Here is an 18,755-nt window from a genome sequence, read left to right as displayed (position 1 = left end):
GCCAGACCCCCGCTGGGATCTTTTTTTTCCTTTTGCTTTTTTAGGGCCATACCTGCGGCATATGGAAGTTCCCAGGCTAGGGGTCAAATCAGAGCTGCAGCCGCTGGCCCACAACTCAGCCACAGCAACGCCAGATCTGAGCTGCCACAGTTTACAGCAATGCTGAATTCTTAACACTGAGTGAGGCCAGGGATTGAACCTGCGTCCTCATGGATACTGGTACTGGTCGGGTTCGTTACTGTTGAGCCACAATGGGAACTCCCCACTGGGGCCTCGTTGAATTTGCAAAATAATGGACTGTGCCACATAGTTGGAATTCAAATGCCAGGTCTGCCCTACCCTCCCAACCACTCCAGCCCACCTGTCCACCATCACACCACTGTCCTGTCTTAGGAACAGGTATCCTCAAATCTGAATGTACCTCTGGGCTGGCCGAGGGCCTTTAGGAGTCCAGTCACTCCGTGTGGTGGCCTCTGTCAGGACACCACCTCTTCACAAGCAGGGACAAGCCTTGGCTCAGAAGTTTCTTATCAGTATGGTGAGCCCACCCCACCCATATCCCGGCAGCCAGTCCGATAATGTATCGGACTGGATTATCGGACTGGACAGGGCAGCGGGCAGAACACACCAATCCTGGACAAGCGGCTTCCAGAAACATCTGATGCCGACCCCTGGCAGCCAGCCCTCACCTATCCACCTCAGAGGGTCTCGGCCAGCCTGACCCACAGCCGGGCCTCCCTCAGCCACCCTCCCTCAGCCACCCTCCACTTTCACCTTTCCGTGCAGCTCCCGCTTCTGCTTCTCGGGCTCCGCTTCCTCCCAGCCTGCCCCACCCCAGCTTCTCAACTCCCTCCGCTTCCTCCAGAGCAGCCCCACCCATCGGCCCCACCCCCGGCAGCTTGTGCCAAGCCCACCTCCTCCGACGGGAAAAGGGTGCCTATGCTGGACGGTGGGCAGGCTCCGGACAGAGGAGAGCAACACTGCGGGCTGGCAGGCAGGCAGTGAGGCTAGGCTGGCTCCTTAGAGGCCCCCCCTTCCCCCCTCAGCCCCCTTGCAGTGGCCTCAGGCCAAGGCTAGCAGCTCTGAGTCTGGAACCTGCAAGAAAAACCACAGGAGAGCTGAGACTGCTTGCATTCCACACTCACCAGCCATGTGGGCACATCTGCCCAGCCTCGACAGATACTGGGTTAGTCAGATTTCCTGGGTGGGGTCACTGCCTCTGCACCACTTTTTCCACCTCCCTGACTTGTCCTGTCTCCTTGCCCTGAATGCACACATTTGATTTTTCTTTTTCTTCTTTCTTTCTTTTTTTTTTTTTTTTTTTTTTCTTTTTGGTTAAAGCTCAGTGCCCAGGGAGTGGCTGAGACCAGTTAAAAATTCTTTGCTGTGTCCTGCATGCTGCATGCCTCTCAAACCTATCCTTGCTCAGCTTCGCATTCGCCGGAACGTGACTGTCACACCATCTTGGTCCTGGGTGCTCTGCAGGACAGTGACAAAAATGAACCTGGTTCTGGTTCACTCCAGGGCCATCTTGCCTCCACCTCATCGTAAGGCCCTGAGGCTCTAAAGCTAGCCTGGTCCCACTGGTTCCCTGGCTTTCTGGACAAGGAGGAGGAGGACGAGGCCCTGAGAGCACAAGTGACTTGCCGTTGATCACACAGGGAGCAGGGAGCAGAGCAAAGGAAGCTTCCATTTCCTCCTGAACCCTTGCCAGAGGACGCAGCATGGTCTGTGTGCTCCAGCAGAAAGTGAGGGGGCCCCCAGCCCAGGACCCTGGACCACCTTCCCTGAACACAGACCTGGCCTTGCCCACGGCTGGTCAACAGGCTAGTTAGAGATAAGGCTCAGCCCTCAGGGTCCAGGCCACACCTGGCGGTGGGGGGGGGGAGGGGGGGAGAAGGGCAGTGGAAGTAAATCAATCCCCTGCGTTAAAATTTCTGGACCAGGGGTTCCCCTCCTGGCTCAGCGGAAACGACTAGTATCCATGAGGATGTGGGTTGGGTCAGGGACCTGGTGTTGCCTTGAGCTGTGGTGTAGGTGGCAGATGTAGCTTGGATCCTGCGTTGCTGTGGTGTAGGCTGGCAGCTACAGATCCAATTTGACCCCTAGCCTAGGAACTTCCATATGCCACAGGTGCCACCCTAAAAAAGAAAAAAAAATTTCTGGGAGTTCCCGTCGTGGCGCAGTGGTTAACGAATCCGACTAGGAACCATGAGGTTGCGGGTTCGGTCTCTGCTCTTGCTCAGTGGGTTAACGATCCGGCGTTGCCGTGAGCTGTGGTGTTAGGTCGCAGACTCGGCTTGGATCCTGCGTTGCTGTGACTCTGGCGTAGGCCGGGGGCTACAGTTCCTAGCCTGGGGACCTCCATATGCCCTGGGAGCGGCCCAAACAAATAGCAAAAAGACAAAAAAAAAAAAATTCTGGACCAGAACAAGATAAATTAAACTCTAGCTGGCGCCTGAGTGATCCCATGAAAACCAGAGGCTGGCAGATAATCTGGAAAAATGGAAAGAGACAGTTTGGCTACTTACTAGCTGCGCTTCCTCTGGCAAGTGACAACTTGCTGGAGCCTCCTTGTGCCCTATCTGTAAAATAGGCATGAAGATGAACGTTAAGATTAAATGAGGTGATATAATTAATGAGCAATAAGAGCTTCTCAGTAAACCTAGATGACTTTCACTTTCTAACACAGAATTTACCACCAAATCCCAGTACATATGCCCAGTACCTCGGGAATCAATGCCCCTGCCCTCTCCCCCAGCTCAGGGTTTAGCAGAGAGATGAAAAGTTAAAACCGCAGATCACCCCTCCTCGCCCCACCCCCAAGCAGAACCGGGGAGGCTCTTAGGCTCAGACTCTGCAGTGACCAAAATGAACGAATCACTGCTCTCTCTCCACACTGGAGCCTCGTCTAACTAAAAAGGTGGCCCCGTCACCACAGGCGGGACGGGGCGGGGGTAAGAAATCTGCAAATTAACAGTGAAACAAAAGAGCTGGTCACTTGAAAGCTTTCAGGAGTCTCAATCTGGTAACCAGACTCTCAAACTTGTTTTCTATCAGACGCACATTTTCCTCTCTCTCCAGTCTCCCCAGCAGGAATGCTCAGTTTGTCCCAAGTTCAGTAAAAGAAAGCATTTCTTCAGCAAGGACCCGCCCCCACGCGCCGGCCCCTCCTTGCGGGAAACCGGGAGACACAAGAGTGCGCCCCTAACTGGGGAGGAGAAAGCTGGGCGCCCTGAGGAGGCTGCCTGGGACCAACCGAGCCCCTCGGACCCCTACAAGGGGCTCCCGGGTACCGGGTGATCAGACCCCAAGTGCTACTTACCTGCCTACGCTCCGCTGTGTTACTTGGACCACAGTGTCTGCCACAGTGTCTGCCACCCTTTCCTCCCCTCCCCTTCTCTCCCCCCTCCTCTCTTCTCTCCCCCCTCCCTCCTCCCCCCTTCCCTCCTCCCCCTCCCCTTCCTTTCCCATCTCTCCCTCCCCTCCCCCCTCCCCCCGACGTGAGCGGCTAGAAGCCGCCCCTAGTGAGTCAGAGGGAGGGGCGGGGCCGGGCCGGCCTGAGCCGGTTGGGGGCGCTGCTAAGTCCACCCCTGGCAACAGTCCCTCCAGGGAAGCCTGGGGGACCGAAGGGGACCTAGAATTGGGGCCCGCCTTGGGGGAACTAACAACCGTCCTTTGCAGAAAACTAAAAGCAAGGCAGTGTTCACAGCCCATTCAGTTGTTAAGATCCTTGACCTCGATCAGGCTGTAACAGCTACTGTTTTTCGACTTCTTGCCAGGTACTGGGTCCTTTAAACATAATCTTTTTCAGTCCTCTCAGCTGTCCTCATTGTACTATTTGATAGATGAAGAAGTCTCCGGGAGGCTCAGAAAGGGTAGGCAACTTGGCCAGAGTCACACTGCCAGTTCAGTGGCAGAACCAGGATCCTGATCCAGGCTGGTTTGGCTTCAGTCAGTGCTAGAGCTGCAGCACCTCACCCTTATCCTCTTTATTCAGAGGAAAAGGGGCCAGTGTCTGCACGCAGGCTAGGCCTTCTGGAAGTCAGGGGGCCAGCAAACGGTGCATACCCCAACTTGGCTTCTGCATGGAGAGAGCCAGGCGCAGCAGGCAGACCCCAGCAAGAAGTGAGGCAACAAGAGGCATCAGAATTAGGTCATGGCCCCCTGTCACAATGGGAAGAGGACTTTTTTATTTTTCCTTGGGAATGAGCTTGGAACATTCCAACAAGCATGACTTTCTCTGAGGCCCACTCATGGGGTCTGGGGTAAGGGAAGCAATTCAAAGCCTGAACTTCCCCCCTTTCCAACTGGGCGACACTGGGTGACCACACTCCACGCCGGAGGAAGCTTAGAAACCACCCTCTTTGGAGTGCCTGGTGTGGCTCAGCAGGTTAAGAAGTACACACTGTCTCTTTGACAATGCAAGTCCAATCCCTGGCCTTGCTCAGTGGGTTAAGGATCCAGCCTTGTGGCAAGCTGAGGTGTAGCTCATAGGTGCGGCTTGGATCTGGCTGTGTACATGTATGTAGACTGGCAGCTGCAGTTCCAATTTTACCCCTGGCTGGGCAACTTCCATATGACGTAGGTGTGGCCATAAAAAATTTAAAAAAAAAATTTTATTTTGGGGGGGTTCCCGTCGCGGCGCAGTGGTTAACGAATCCGACTAGGAACCATGAGGTTGTGGGTTCGATACCTGCCCTTGCTCAGTGGGTTGAGGATCTGGCATTGCCATGAGCTGTGATGTAGGTCACAGACGCAGCTCGGATCCCACACTGCTGTGGCTCTGGCGTAGGCTGGTGGCTACAGCTCCAATTAGACCCCTAGCCTGGGAACCTCCATATGCCGAGGGAGCAGTCCAAGAAATGGCAAAAAGACAAAAAAAAAAAAAAAAAAATTAAAGAAAGAAAAGAAAAGAAAAAAACTACCCTCCCTCTACCTGTCCATCCTCCTCTGACCAACTGCTTACCTAAAGACTCAGCCTAAATAGCCCTTCTCCAGACCATGCTGTAATCCCAGACTCCCTCCCTGGTCCTCTCCAGATGCTCTGGGCATCACACCATGGCACTATCTGGGTGTACAGACTCCATGGGAAAACTTTTCAGCCACACCCCAGGAGCAAAGATAGAACTGTATTCATTGGCAGCCTAGTCAGCCCCTGGTCCACATCTGGACAGCTGAGCTCCTCCAAGACCCGCTAGGCATAGCCCTCCCAGAGCATTCCCATTTTCTGCATTTTAAGGGTGAAATTTACAATGAAATGCACAAATCGTAAATGTACATTTCCATGAGTTTCGACATATGCAAACACCCATATAACCCACATCACTGCCAAGATATAAAACACTGCCACCACCCCAGAAAGTTCCCTCGCCACTACTTATTTTACACGTGTGCCTTTCCCATCACATGGTAGATCCTACAGCCCAAGGACCATATCAGGTCATCCTTGTGACTCCAGCACCCAGCAGAGCACCCAGTAGGTCATAGACGTTAAAAAAAAGAAAAAAAAGTAGTTTCCATTGTGACTCGGGAGGTTAAGGACCTGACGTAGTCTAGTAAGGATTCGTATTCCATACTTGGCCTCTTTCAGTGAGTTAGGGATCTGGTGCTGCCACAGCTGTGGGGTAGGCTGTAGTTGCAGCTCGGATTTGGTCCCTGACCCAGAAATTTCCATGGTCCTCCAGCGCAGCTGGGAAAAAAAAATGTTTTTAACTGAATGAATTAACAAATTAGAGGAGTTCCCGTCGTGGCTCAGTGGTTAACGAATCTGACTAAGAACCATGAGATTGCGGGTTCAATCTTTGGTCTTGCTCAGTGGGTTAAGGATCCAGCATTGCCGTGAGCTATGGCGTAGGTCACAGACATGGCTCAGATCCCACCTTGCTGTGGCTGTGGTGTAGGCCAGCGGCTACAGGTCCGTTTCGACCTCCAGCCTGGGAACCTCCATATGCTTCAGATGCCCTCGATAGACAAAAGACACACACACACACACACACACACACACACACACACACACACACACGAAAGAAAAATCCTCAAATTCTAGTACTGTCTAGCCTCTGTCACCTTGGGAAAGTCACTTGAACCTTCTGAACCAACTACATGTGAAGTGAGGACAATTACCCCAGCCCTCCTACCTTGAGGGGTTGTGAGGATCCAATGAGATGACCTATGGAAGGCTCTTTGAAAAGAATGAAGGTCTAAGGAGTTCCTGTTGTGATGAGGTAGAAACAAACCCCACTGGTATCCATGAGTATGTGGGTTCGATCCCTGGCCTTGCTCAGTGGGTTGGGGATCCAACATTGCCGTGAGCTGTGGTGTAGGTCACAGATGTGTCTCAGATCTCATGTTGCTGTGGCTCTGGTGTAGACCAGCAGCTCCAGCTCCGATTTGACCCCTGGCCTGGGAATTTCCATATGCCTCGGGTGTGGCCCTAAAAAAAAAAAGAAAAGAAAAAAAAAAGAATGAAGGTTTAGACACATACAGGGTGCCATTGTCATTATTATTAATAAGTTCCTACTTCTTTTTTTTTTTAAGGGCTGCAACGCCAGATCCAAGCTGCATCTGTGACTTACACCACAGCTCACGGCAACACCAGATCCTTAACCCAGGGATTGAACCTGCATCCTCACAGACACTAGTTGGGTTCATGACCTCTGAGGCACAACAGACACTCCCAATAAACTCCTACTGCTAAGACAATATCTGACTGAAAGAAACCAGGAGAGGGAGGCATCAGAGACTGACTTCTGAGCTCTGGCCAAGGTCTGGGACTACCCAAATGGCCTGCTTTCCATGGAACCAAGCTATGGGCTGATTTCCAGGGCCAAGAATTTCCTGAAATTGCAAATGATTCTCCCTAAGTTCCCAACCTGGTTTCTTTTTTGTCTTTTTGCTATTTCTTTCGGCCGCTCCCGCAGCATATGGAGGTTCCCAGGCTAGGGGTCGAAACGGAGCTGTAGCCACTGGCCTACGCCAGAGCCACAGCAACTCAGGATCCGAGCCACATCTGCAACCTACACCACAGCTCACGGCAACGCTGGATCATTAACCTACTGAGCAAGGGCAGGGACCGAACCCGCAACCTCATGGTTCCTAGTCGGATTCGTTAACCACTGCGCCACGACGGGAACTCCGTCCCAACCTGGTTTCTAACTCCTCTGCCATAAGGCCGTCTCAACCTGTTTCCCATCTGTATAGAGGTTTTTTTGTTTTTTGTTTTTTTTTCTTTTTTCTTTTTAGGGCCACACCTGCAACATATGGAAATTCCTGGGCTATAGGTTGAATTGGAGTTGCAGGCCACAGCCACAGCTGCATGGGATTCGAGCTACACCTGTGACTTACACAGCAGCTTGTGGCAATGCCAGATCCTTAACCCACTAAAAGAGGCCAGGGATCGAACCCACATCCTCATGGACACTATGTCAGGTTCTTAACCCACTGAGGCATAATGAGAACTGTTTGCCACTTGTAAATGGCAGGCACTAAACAAGGAGTCCCTTCTGGTTCCTCTGACTCCCATCCAAAGGGGCACGTCAGCCTGAGCTGCTGCATTTCCTTGGCCCGGGGGGTGCTGACAGGGTTCTAAATATTCCCATATCACAGAGTCCCAAAAACATTCTTTTGAAAGCATTGACTCAGGATGCTGCTAGCCTTTAAGTATGACCTATAGTGAATTTTTCTAGATCATTTCAGCTGCTCTGAGGAATATCCAGGAGTCTGGATAGCCATATTTTCTGTCTCTTTGGTTTTTTTGTTTGTTTGCTTGTTTGAATTTTTTGGCTGCACCTGAGGCATGTGGAAGTTCCCAGGCCAGGGATCGAACCTGTGCCACAGCTGTAACCAGAGCTACAGCAGTGACAGTGCAGAATCCTTAACTGCTAGGCCATTAGGGAACTCCAAGGATGGCCATATTTTCTGAATAAAGCTCACAATTAGAAAGTTTGGTTTTGGAATTCTTTGGTGGTGCAGCGGGTTAAGGAACTGACATTGTCAATGCTGTGGCTCAGGTGGCAGCTGTGGCATGGGTTCGATGATCCCTGGCCTGGAAATTTCCACATGCCACAGGCATGGCCAAAAAAGAAGTTTCCTTTCAGTCATTTCTGGGTGCTCAGAGGTGTCCTGGACGGTGACACCTGGGAATTCCTTGGTGACCTGTTGGGAAAATGGGACTGTTTAATAGAGCATGAACAATCAGTCCAGGAGAAGCTCAAATGGAGCATTGTGGTGGTGGGGAGGGCACTGAGTGATTGGGGCAGCAGAGGCTGGCCCCAAGGAGGACATGAGAGGACAAGTTTACCCTTTCAAGGCCAGGGTCACACCGGGTTCTCAGCACCATTGTAAGGTCATGATAAGAGCTAACACTTTTGAGTGTTGGCGTCGTATGCCAGGTACTGTCTTTCATATGATTTTCTCACCTAATCCTCCCTTTTACCTTTGTCTAAAGTAGATCCTCTGCCAACAAGCACATGAAAAAATGCTCAACATCACTATTTATTAGAGAAGTGCAAATTGATACTATTATGAAAGGGAATTCCCACCATGACCTCAGCAGAAATGAATCCAACTAGCACCCATGAGGATGCAGGTTCAATCCCTCGCCTGGCTCAGTGGATTGAGGATCTGGCGTTGCCATGAGCTGTGGTGTAGGTCACAGATGTGTCTTGGATCTGGCATTGCTGTGGCTATGGCATAGGCCAGCAGCTACAGCTATGATTGGATCCCTGGCCTGGGAACTTCCTTATGCCACAGGTATGGCCCTAAAATTAAAAAAAGACCACCCCCCAAAACAAAAACCTACTATGAGATACCACCTCACGCCTGTCAGAATGGCCATCACTAACAAGTCAACAAATAACAAATGCTGGAAAGGGTGTGGGGAAAATGTACCCTCCTACACTGTTGGTGGGAATGTAAATTGGTATAAACACTATGGAAAACAGTATGGAGGCACTTCAGAAAACTAAGTATAGAACTACCTTACGACTCAGATATCCTACTCTTGAGCATATATCCAGACAAAACTTTCTTTGAAAAAGGTACATGCACTCATATGTTCATTGCAGAACTATTCACAATAGCCAAGACATGGAAACAACCTAAATGTCCATCAAAAGATGAATGGATTAAGAAGATGTGGTATATATACACAATGGAATACTACTGAGCCATAAAAAAGAACAAAGTAATGCTATTTGCAGCAGCATGGATGGAACTAGAGACTCAAGTGAAGTAAGTCAGAAAGAGAAAGACAATTACCATATGATATCACTTATATCTGGAATCTAATATACAGCACAAATGAACCTTTCCACGAAAAGAAAATCATGGACTTGGAGAACAGACTTGTGGTTCCAAGGGGTGGGGGAGGGAGTGGGATGGACTGGGAGTCTGGGGTTAGTAGATGCAAACTATTGCATTTGGAATGGATAAGCAATGAGATCCTGCTGTATAGCACTGGGAACTATATCTAGTCACTTGTGATGGAGAATTGATGGAGGATAATGTGAGAAAAAAAAATGACAGATATATGTGTAAATGGGTCACTCTGCTGTACAGTAGAAAACTGACAGAACACTGTAAATCAACTATAATGGAAAAACATAAAAATCATTGAATCTCAAAAAAAGAATAAAAATAAATAAATAATCTATTGATACCAAAAAAATATAATAAAGTAGATCCTCACTTTACTCTCATTTTACAGATGAGGAAATGCAGGCAAAGTGGGGTCAGAGTAACTGGCTCCAGGACACCCTTAGGAAATGGCAGAGCCAGGTAGTAGGACCCCATGCCTCTGCTCCCAGCCAAGACTGCACAGGGCCTCCTGAGGTGCAGCTGGGCTGAGACAGGAGCCCCTCCTCTCCCAGGCCCTGCTCTCCCTCCTCCTCCACCAAGGCCCATCCTGCTCTCAGCACCAAATGCTAATAATACTTCTGAGTCCTTCACACATAAGGGGCTGCCTCTGCTCATTCTCTAGATACTGTACTTTGGGGGGAAAAAAAGTTTTATTTCAAAATAATTAGACTCCCAAGACATTACAAAAATTGTACAGAGTATGAGTTCCCATCCTTGCGCAGCGGAAACGAATCCCATTAGGAACCATGAGGTTGCAAGTTCGATCCCTGGCCTTACTCATTGGTTTAAGGATCTGGTGTTGCTGTGAGCTGTGGTGTACGTCGCAGAAGCGGCTCAGATCTGGCATTGCTCTGGCTGTGGCATAGGCTGGCAGCTGCAGCTCTGATTGGACCCCTAGCCTGGGAACCTCCATATGCTGCGTGTGCAGCCTGAGAAACAAAAACAAAAAATGTGCAGAGTACTGATATGTGCTACAATCTGAATTTTTAAAACATCATGCTAAGTGAAAGAAGCCGGTCACAAAAAAATACCACAAATTATATGATTTCATTTACAGGAAATGTCCAGGAGTTCCCACTGTGGCACAATGGGTTAAGGATCTGGTGTTGCTGCAGCTGGGGCATAGCCTGCAGCTGTGGCTTGGGGTCAGTCCCTGGACCAAGCACTTCAGACCCAGGCCATTGGTGTGGGAAAAAAAAAAAAAAGAAGAAGAAAGAAATGTTCAGAATAGGCAAATCTATAAGATCAGGAAGTCAATTAGTTGTCGCCTATGGTCAGAGGGGATGGGGATTTTAGGGGGTGACTGCTAATCAGTACAGGTTTCTTTTGGGGGTGATGAAAACGTTCTAAAGTTAGATTGTGGTGATGGTTTCACAACTCTGAAAATACTAGAAAACACTGAATTGTACACTCAATAAAGTTGTCAACAAACAGAAAAGGGCTTTGGAACCTTTGAGTGGCAAGGCTAGCCTTGACTCATTTGCACCCCACTTTAAAAAAATTGTAGGGAGTTCCCATTGTGGCGCAGTGGAAACAAATCCGACTAGGAACCATGGGGTTGCCAGTTTGATCCCTGGCCTCGCTCAGTGGGTTAAGGATCCAGTGTTGCCATGAGCTGTGGTGTAGGTCACAGACTCGGCTCAGATCTGGCGTTGCTGTGGCTCCAGCATAAGCTGGCAGCTACAGCTCCAATTAGACCCCTAGCCTGGGAATCTCCACATGCCACCAATGCTGCCCTAAAAAGGACAAAAAGACAAAAAAATTAAAATAAATTAAAAAATTGTATGGAGGAGTTCCTGTCGTGGCTCAGTGGTTAATGAACCCGACTAGTATCCATGAGGATACAAGTTCCATTCCTGGCCTATCTCAGTGGGTTGGGGATCTGGCACTGCCGTGAGCTATGGTGTAGGTCACAGACATGGCTTGGATCCCGTGTTGCTGTGGCTGTGGCATAGGCCAGCAGCTACAGTTCAGATTGGATCCCTAGGCTGGGAACCTCCATATGCTGGGGCTGCAGCCCTGAAAAGATAATAGACAAAAAAAAAAAAAAAAAAAAATTGTATAGAGAAGTTCCATGTACCTATTACCCAACTTCTCCTTGTGGGGACATCTTACCTAACTACAGAAAGTGCATCTTCCCCTTTAAAGCAGAGCTCCCGAAGGCCCAGTGCCCTTTCCCCAGTGCCCCAGAGTTCATATCCCGTGGATGATAACACCTCACCCATGCCCTGGGCTTTATAGTTTACACTTCCCTCCCCTGCAAAAAAGCACCCTGTACTTGATCCTCAAAGCAAACCTATGGAGATGCCCCCATTTCTTGGTTTTCTTGGTTACAAGAGCCTTCCTCTCTCTCTGTAAGGGCTCCTTCTGTAAGTTTGCTAAATCTGGCAAATAAAAATTTTATCTGTCAATCCCGTAGGGTCATTAATTAGCTCTAAGATGTCTAGCCAGTCCTGAAGGGGTGTGGTTATCCCTTTGAGACAACTATGATCACAAACTCAAGAACTGAAAGAGCTCTGGGCAGTCACCTAACCCAGCCTCACCCACCAAGCCTGGGCTGCGCCTCCCAGGCCAACTCCTCTCTCTGGCTTTCTCTCCCTCCCTTCCACCCCTGTCAGAGTGCGTCCTTGTTCGAGCCTCTCAGTTTGAGCATCTAGCCTCTGGTCCTGCAGGAGCCGGCAGACACGTCCTGGGGGGCGTCCGGCCTGCGAGAAGGGCCAGCGGGAGCTAGGCCGGAGATGCGACCCCGCGCCAGGCCCACTGTTCAGACAGATCCAGGGCTCGCAGGGAAAAGCAGGAATAAGGATGACACCCCAAGATCCCACCCAAGCCCCAACCCCATCTCGAACTACAAATCCCAGCAGGCGTGGATCGCGGGGCGGGGCCTCCAGAGCGGCAGCCTACAGGATCCCTGCGAGACACACACTGGCACTCTGCGATCCCTGCGAGAGACAGATAGACAGACAGACACGCACACGCGCACATACACACTCTGCGATCCAGAGACAGACACGCTGACCGTTTTAGTCCCGTCACCACGAACTACAAATCCCAGCAGGCAGCAGGCTGCGGGGCGGAGCCTCGGGGAGGGTGGAGCTCCTGACCGGAAGGGAACCTCTGGAGGGGTGGGATCCCCAGAACTGGGCGGGGTCTCACCTGCCCTGGGAAATTAGGGGCCTCTCTCCCCGTGATACAGCTCCCAGCCTCCTCACGCAGGGCTCAACCGTGGGGTCGCCAGCCCGCGCCCTACTCCGCGATCCTGAGCTCCGCCCCGCCCTCCCGACCCTGCTGGGGCTGCCAGGGAAGGGGGATGGCAAGTGGGGGCTCGGGCCAGACGCTTGGAGGGACGCAGAGGGTGCCTCCTTGACCCTTTTCCCCATCGTCTGCAAGGAACTCTCTTTTCCTAAAGGGAGGAGCAGCCCCCACCCTGAGGCAGGACTCAACTTGTTAGGTCTCTGTGCAGCCTGCAGGTCTCCTGAAGAAGCCCAGGGAAAGCCAGGGTCTTCCGGTGTAGGTCCGAATGTTCGGTCCACGGTGTCTGACCGCTCCTTGCGCCCAGGTATCATTGTATATGGCAGAGCCAGATAGGGCTGAGGAGCTGCCAGGAAGTAATAACGAGGGCACTCTCATTCAATTTGCTCTCTCTCAAAGTGCTCTGCTCACATGTCAGCGTCAAGCGTCAGAACTAACTTCCCAGGTTGCCTAAGGATCCACTGAGACACCGCAGAAAGGACTTACCCAAACCCCTCAGTGCTGGTCAGGAACTCAAGGGTCCAGCCTGCTTGGTGGGATAAGCGGTGCTGAGGCCCCACTTCATCCACCCTCCAGGGCCAGGGCAGGCTCTCTCCTGAGGCCTCTTCTCAGCTGATTTCTGGCTCCCAAGTGAGGATTCAGGTTACACCTGTATCAGGAGCAGTGACACCACATGGCCAGCTGCACATTGGACTTTCTGTCTCCAACCCCATTTTCATCTTTTATATGTTCTGCTCTGGCCGTATACTGTCATATCCCTAATCATCAAGGTGGGTAGAAAAAATACCTAGTTTATGAAGGTATAGCCATGACCCTGTAATTAATGTCAGCGAGATTTTATTCTGTGGTCAGGTAGAAACCAGCTGCTTTCAAGTAATAGTCCATTTCATCTTGGAACAATTAGAAAGAACTCCAGAAAGGATATTCAAAGTAGAACACCCAAATTCCCTTTGGGAACCAGAGTAGGGTTCATATTAACTGGTTACTGATGCCTGGGGAAGTTCTCAAAGGCTTGGTTTTCCGAGTGTTTCTATTAAGACAACCACATTTTGTTGAGTAGCCCCTCTGCCCCTAGAGCCAAGAGATAGGTGCCATAAAAAGTTGGAGACAGCACTTGACCCATCCCTGTTCTCTCTTGCATTCCACGACTTAGCACCAGACTCTTGAATCAGTAAGAGCCTGTGTGACTTGCTTGTGTTATGCCAAAGCCATTGAATGCTTACCCCTGCTTCCTGAAAATCCAGCCAGTAGGGTGTAGTTAAAGTCACAGGGCAGGAGTTCCCGTCGTGGCTCAGTGGTTAACGAATCCAACTAGGAACCATGAGGTTGTGGGTTCGATCCCTGCCCTTGCTCAGTGGGTTAAGGATCTGGCGTTGCCGTGAGCTGTGGTGTAGGTCGCAGACTCGCCTCAGATCCAGCATTGCTGTGGCTCTGGCATAGGCCTGGGAACCTCCATATGCTGTGAGAGCAGCCCTAGAAAAGGCAAAAAGACAAAAAAAAAAAGTCACAGGGCAGTGTTATTAAGTCATTACAGGGAATGTGTCTAAGGGTGAGGTGCACCAAAACTGGGGTTCTTTTCCCCTTCCGGGCCTTGGAAAATGCATGTTCTATTCATGGGAAACCTGTACCTATATGGGTTACACATCCTGACACCACTGCAAGATTCCCATTTTGTTAGAGATATTCTTGGCACATAAATGTTTTTCATAAAAATTTCATAAAAATTAGTGGAATTAGAGTTGAATTTATCTTTAAGTTCCATATTTTGTTCATATTTTAAAAATCTTGCATTTGTATAGGACTTCACAGATTTCTGCTGATTTTTCAAAGCAAGGTCCTTGCGTCAACAAGTAGATTAAGGAGTTCCTGTTGTGGCTCAGTGGAAATGAATCCGACTAGTATCCATGACGATGCAGGTTTGATCCCTGGCCTTGCTCAGTGGGATTCCGCGTTGCCAGGAGCCCTGGTGTAGGTTGCAGATGCGGCTGGAATCTGGCCTTGCTCTGTCTGCGGTGTGGGCGGGCAGCTATAGCTCCCATTGGATCCTTAGTCTAGAAACCTCCGTAGGCCCAGGGGTGTGGCCCTAAAAAGACAAAGAAAAAACAAACAAGTGAATTGAGCCGAAGTCTGTCGTCCTACAGGCCACGCCCCTTCCCCCCGACAGAGAGTCTAGAGATAAGGGACAGGCCGCCACGTTATTTCTCGCCACCAGGGGTCGCCCTTTCCCGTGGAACAACTGCTCAGGTCCCTATAGCGTCAGGGGTGGGGGGTCGGGGCGGTGCACTGAGGGCTTTGGTCCTCTACAAAATTAGATGGCTTTGGCCCAGGGCCCAGCATCCATTTCCGCTCCAGTCTCAGCTTATCTGTGGGTGAAGGTGGGGATGATGATCTCAGGGCCCTCCACACCCATCAAGGAAGGATGTGTGGACAGAGACACATCCGCCAGTTGCAGCAATGGGTCTCTCCCTCCTAAAGGGAGGTGGAAGGCCAGTGCGGTTGGTTTCCATATGCTTTCTGCTTACCAGTCCTGAGAGAAAAGAACAAGGAAGCAACGGGAACGAGAGATGCCTGCTCTCCAGCTGGAAGAGCAGGAAGCCTAAGCAGAACCAGATTACATCTGGCCAAGGATGGGGGGTTAAGGTGTTGGGGGTGATGGAGCGCTGGGAGATGAGGGGAGGAATAGACACCCCCCTCTCTACTTATTAGGGTAAACAGAGGAAAGGACCCAGTAGGGTGAGGGCAGGGTCAAAGGTGCCCAGAGAAGAGGTACCGTTTGCATTTTGAGAAGCGGATAAACAGGGAAGGGGCCTCAGGACACTGTGCTGGGGCTGGTAGCTGGTGTCCAGTGGCAGGAAGGGAGCGAGCCATGGGCGCTTCAGAGGAGAGACACCAAGGCTGTTTGCAGGTCCGTGGGGGCTTTGAGCAGGGGGTGAAGAATGAGTAAGATTTGAATATGCAGCTACAGCAAATATTTTTTGAGAGGCTGTGATGTGCCAGGCTGTGGGTTGGGCACTTGAGATTTGGCAGTGAACCGGACAGACACAGTGGCTACCCGTTTAGAGCTCTTCCAGTTGAGTGGGAGGCCACAGTCTAGCCCGAAATGTCCCTGCAGATTTCATTTTGGTGGAAGCCGGGAGAGCGTGAGAGGGACTAACTTCCCCGGTCTGGGACCCCTGCCGAGGGTCACTTAAGCTATGGCCCCAAGGAAAAGGGAGGCAGGGGACTGGAATGTTCCAGCAGAAGAAAGGCAAGTGCACAGCCCCAGGTAAGAAAGAGCCTGTTTGAGACTAGAAAGAAGCCAGGTGCCATTGTAAGTCACCCTGCCCCCACCTCGCCCAGGCTTCCTGCTTCTGGGATACATGCTGGGTTCTCCATAGGGTGGAATCTGGGCAGGGGGTTAATCCATCACATTTAAAGACAGCTAAAGGAGCGCTGGTGAGCCCTATGATAAGAGCTGAGGTGGAAAGAGAGGGCTGGGGTCTGGAGGGAGGACAGGGTGCTTGCACCGCCTGTGAGGATTGCTGGTTGCAGAGATGACCAGAGTGGATTTGGGGGGGATGGTAAAAATTTTTGAAGTATACACATAGGAGTCCTTTTATTTTTTTCTTTTTAGGGCCTCTCCTGCAGCATATGGAGGTTCCTGGGCTAGGGGTCTAATTGGAGCTGTTGCTACCGGCCTAGGCCACAGCCACAGCAATGCCAGATCCAAGCCGCGTCTGTGACCTACACCACAGCTCACGACAACACCAGATCCTTAACCCACTGACCAAGGCCAGGGATCAAACCTGCAATCTCATGGTTCCTAGTCAGATTTGTTTCCAATGCGCCACAATGGGAACTCCCACATAAGAGTCCTTTATCCTTTCTTTCTTTCTTATTTTGTCTACCCTTGAAGCATATGGCGTTCCCAGGCCAGGGATCAGATCTGAGCCACAGTTATGACCTAAGCTGCGGTTGTGGCATTAACAAATCCCTAACCCACGGTGCTGGGCCGGGGATTGAACCTATGTCCCAGTGCTCCGAGACACCACTGATCCCGTTTGGCCACAGAGGTAACTCCTCTTTCTTTCCCTCTTTCTTTTGTTCCTTCCTTCTTTCTCTCTCTTTCTCTTTTTCTCTCTCTTCCTCCCTCCCTCCCTCCCTCCCTCCCTCTCTCTCTCTCTCTCTCTCTCTCTCTTTCTTTCTTTCTTTCTCTCTCTTTCTTTCTTTCCTTTTCTTTCTTTCCAGCTTTGCTATATTTAAGAGTTCCCTCCCTGTCATATTCTGTAAGGACAGTAAAGATCTAAACTTTTCCCAACTTGGGAATTTCCTTAACTCAGCAGAGTGTAGAATGGGCCACCTGGGGCCTGGTCATGGTGGAACCGTGGGGAGAAATTTCGTGTGAGTGAGTCTGTGGGGAAAATGGAAGAGCTGAGGCTGGGGAGGTAGGTAGGACTGATCTTACAAAGCAGCAAAAAGCAAAAAGTGGAGTTGCCATCGTGGTGTAGCGGAAACCATTCCAACTAGGAACCATGAGGCCTAGCTCAGTGGGTTAAGAATCTGGCGTTGCTGTGGCTGTGGCGTAGGCCAGTAGCTGCAACTCTGATTAGACCCCCTAGCCTGGGAACCTCCATATGCTGCGGATGTGGCCCTAAAAAAACAAAAAGCCAAAAAAAATAAAAATAAAAATAAGCGAAAAGTGTCTCCATTCAAGGAGCCAGGGAAGAGGGGTTGTCATTCAAGTGTTACAAGCAGCACTGTGTCTGAACCAAATCTGTTGAGATGAACAGGGAAGTTCCAGAACAGGGAAAGGCAGTGTGCAGGGGGCTGAAGCACAGCCCCCTGCCCCCACCCAGCAGAGGCAGAGAGGAGCAGGGTGGTGCCGGCTTGTGGACTTTACCCAAGAGACCAGAGAAAGCCAACCTCAACTTTCAGCTTCAACCCAACCCTTGGAGAATCTATAGAAAGCTAGGGTGCTACCCTCCAGAAAAACACACACTACACACCAAGCTTCGTACCTACCTTCAGGGTGATGCAGGGAGATCTGTCACAGCCTCTGAAGCTGTAGCAATAGGTGCACCCCCGGAAGGGACAGGGCCAGAAACCTCTGTCAGCCTTTGGTCGCCTGTCATAGCTGCCACTAGAATAAGCTGAGCGAGCAGGTCTGGGAGGGCAGCGGCAGGAGGAGGAGGGGCCTTTGCCTGCTTAGGCTCAATCAGCCCCAACATTGCCCTCTGCTCACCAACCCTCCCTCCAACCACTGGCATCTCAGCTTGCCCCCCGACATTAACTTTAACCCATCCTTGGCCCTTCAGTTGGCCTTGGGCCCCTCCCTAGGTGCCTCTCAGGCTTCTAATTTGACCACCTGCTCAGGTGAGACTCTCCTGAGGACACGTTCCTTCTCTCTCACGCCTCACAGGACCTGCTCTCCATCCCCCCCTCCCCTTTCTCGTCCCTGACACCTACGTGGCCCTAACTCATGGTCCAAAAGTTCTCCCCTCCCTCTTTCTTTTTAGGGCCACACCTGCAGAATATGGAGGTTCCCAGGCTGGGGGTTGAATGGGAGCTGTAGCCGCCGGCCTGCACCAGAGCCACAGCAACGCCATATCCGAGCTGCATCTGCAACCTACACCACAGCTCTCATCAATGCCAGATCCTTAACCCACTGAGCAAGGCCAGGGATCAAACCCATGTCCTCATGGATCCTCGTCAGGTTCATTACCCCTGAACTGCACCAGGAACTCCCTCCCTTCCCTGTTTCTACCCCAGGCCTTCCACTCCAGCCAGTAGATTCCCATTCTCCTGGGAGAAGAATCCTTGTCTTCTCAGCATGCTTTTTCCCACCTTTTTTTCCCACCTTTTTTTCCCACTACAGCTCATGGCAACACTGGATCCTTAACCCACTGAGCGAGGCCAGGGATTGAACCCGCAACCTCATGGTTCCTACCCAGATTTGTTTCTGCTGCGCCACATGTTTTTCCCACCTTTTTCCCTGCTTCCCTGGCTTAGGGGACCCGGCTGTCCTGTGGTGGCGGCATACCTTCAGGATGCCCCTTGGCCTCAGCTGCACTCCTGGGCCCTGCCTTCCCCTAGGCTGTTCTTCTTCTAGAGCTTTCTCATAGCTCAAATGCAGCTCCTCCAGCCCACCTTCCCTTGCTTCTTTT

General features: G+C 51.0%; 1 protein-coding gene across 9 annotated transcripts in view; it reads right to left on the bottom strand.

Moving 5' to 3' along the window:
• The window catches only part of CAPG (capping actin protein, gelsolin like), a 31,370-nt gene extending 13,632 nt beyond the window's left edge, over window positions 1-17,738 (bottom strand). The window contains exons 1-3 of one of the 9 annotated variants that reach the window (XM_085018803.1): window positions 17,614-17,738; window positions 13,099-14,695; window positions 2,532-2,585 (exon numbers count right to left, since the gene is read on the bottom strand). The gene's annotated coding sequence lies outside the window, so the exon portion shown is untranslated. Of the gene's footprint in view, window positions 1-421; window positions 845-914; window positions 1,153-2,531; window positions 2,586-2,728; window positions 2,877-3,066; window positions 3,131-3,325; window positions 3,407-12,347; window positions 12,439-13,098; window positions 14,696-17,613 lie in introns of those variants that run through there. The other 8 variants (XM_021087297.2, XM_085018804.1, XM_003124947.5 and 5 more) reach the window with 8 other exon arrangements.
• Between the last annotated feature and the right edge of the window lie 1,017 nt (window positions 17,739-18,755).

Source organism: Sus scrofa, chromosome 3 (genome assembly GCF_054392235.1).
Source record: "Sus scrofa isolate SSC_HxYL_T2T_F1_AM1 chromosome 3, Sscrofa_HxYL_maternal_Yorkshire_Landrace_v2.0, whole genome shotgun sequence".
Classification (NCBI taxonomy): Eukaryota; Metazoa; Chordata; class Mammalia; order Artiodactyla; family Suidae; genus Sus; species Sus scrofa.
The sequence above is the reverse complement of the archived record's forward strand: the minus strand, read 5'-3'. Positions and strand labels throughout refer to the sequence as shown.